The sequence below is a fragment of the Crocodylus porosus genome, unplaced genomic scaffold, assembly GCF_001723895.1.
Source record: "Crocodylus porosus isolate Cpor-Errol unplaced genomic scaffold, CroPor_comp1, whole genome shotgun sequence".
NCBI classification, from domain to species: Eukaryota; Metazoa; Chordata; order Crocodylia; family Crocodylidae; genus Crocodylus; species Crocodylus porosus.
In genome coordinates this window covers 82,882,511-82,884,616 of record NW_017728931.1, presented here as the reverse complement: position 1 = coordinate 82,884,616, position 2,106 = coordinate 82,882,511, and positions in this window count along the sequence as shown.

Genomic DNA, 2,106 nt, shown 5'->3' with positions numbered 1-2,106 from the left:
TGGGACTACACCAGAGCACCATGAGTGCTCATAGAGCCGTGCCAGGGGTCCTGCAATGACCTTGGCCAATTCCTTAAGGACTCTAGGGTGGAGATCGTCCGGGCTGGCTGACTTAAATATGTCCAGCCCCTCCAGAAGCCCCCTAACTGGTTCCATGCTAACCTTTGGCCCAGGTGTGCCTCCCCTGGGGACCGAGGGGGGGCCAGCAGGGAGGTGGCTGTTCTGGTCCCTACTTAGGAAGACAGAGGCAAAGAAATCGTTAAACATGTTAGCTTTGTCGTCTGGTGTGACGACCAAATTCCCCAACACGTCCTGCCAGGGCCCCACGTTACCCGGGACCTTCTTTTTGCCCCCTATGTATTTAAAAAAAGGATTTCTTATTGTCCTTAAAGTCCCTCCGCTTCCCGTTCCACGCCCTGGAGGGGAGCATGATTTCAGGGACACAAACTCTTGTTCATGTTCACCCATCTTGACATCTTTTGTCCTAGCTCCCATAATCTGTTGCTAGCACAGACCAAGATCTAACGCCCAGTGACTCCTCATCCCTTGCCCATGCCCTTCATCTAGTAATTTGCCAAACATGTCTTCCCAGTTCCTCCTGCTCCCCAGTCTCTTTGCCCAGCTAGTCCCAGTCCTGTGCCGATCTCCTCAATCTGTCTCTCGCTTTGCCTCGAGTTACTCATCCTCATTGGCTTCCAGTCCCCTCCTCTCTCCCTGGACTTCTGATCAAATCTTGGCAGTCTCACTTCACTTGGCTCTGTTTCAGGCTCTCTACCCTGCACCTTCAGTCACTGCTAAATCTGTCTCCTCCCACATCCTTCTTTTCCCCCCACTGATTTCTGAACCCAGTGTTCATGTCCTGTTAGTCCCAGTTGCTTTCAATTTATCCATCTCAGTTCCTCTGTCTCCCCCATCTGTCACTTCCTTGCCAAACCTCCTTTTTTCCCAAACAATCTCAGGTTCCACCCTTTCCTCTAGGTCCCTTGTTTTAAACTATTCTCCCAGTTCTCCACCCCACCCCACCCCACCCCAGCCCTAGGTCTGGCTACTATTCTGCCTGCATATTAATCAGGTTCTTTTTTCAAGATGCATGGATGCCAGCAGGGACATTCTTTAAAAAACTGTACAAACTGGGGATCTTTAAGTAATATTTGAGCTTCAGTATCAAACAGTAGTTCCATACAGTATCATAAGCTACAGTAAGGCCAATGAATACTGCCCTGTACTTTTTCTTTGCTTCAGAGGCTGTGGCAGAGTATCTTTGGTGCCTGCCACTTTAAGGTTTGAGAGCAGGCAGCAGGGCAGCCTGCAGGTGTAGGCTAGCCTTAATCAGGCAGTCACATGACTCCAGGGGAGCCCTGGGATTTGAGGAGGGGGTGGAGCAGCCTCCATTTTAAGCCAGGCCCTCAGAGCTGGGGCAGCAGTTTGCTGCTGGCAGGTGGAATTACAACAGGTGGCTGTGCTGCTGCTCGGAACATCTTAGAGGTATATGGGCAGGGGCTATGGGGAGGGAGGAGGCCCCAGGTCCTGGGTATAACTGAAACCTGTACCCTGCAGGGGCAGGATGGTGTGGTGGGGTAGTCCTGAGAAATGTCAGGCCAGTCACCTCCCCAGTAAAAGGTGGATGGGGACACCTTATAACCCCATAGTTGAGACCCTGGAGCTGAGCTGACAGGCAGGGAGCCTGGAACAGAGTTGCTATGGGCAGGGAGCATGAGATACGTTAGGATGGGCAGGAAGCCCAGAGTTGAGTAGAGATTGAAAGGGTTGAGGCTCAAATGGTAGAGAACTCCAGCAAGCAGGCAGTGAAGTTGTGAGGAAAAGAAGGCTAGCCTGAGTTTAACCTGACTGGATGGATCCTCAAACTGGTCAATGCTGGGGCCAGGACCCGGGGGGTCAAAAGGGCCAGGGCCCACCACGAGGAGGTACTACTTCACCGTCAGGGTGACTAGCATCTGGAACCAACTTCTGAGCAAAGTGGTGCTAGCTCCTATCCTGGGGGTCTTTAAGAGGAGGCTAGATGAACACCTTGCTGGGATCATTTGACCCCAGTACTTTTTCTTGCCATGGCAGGGGGTTGGACTTGATGATCTGCTCAGGACCCTT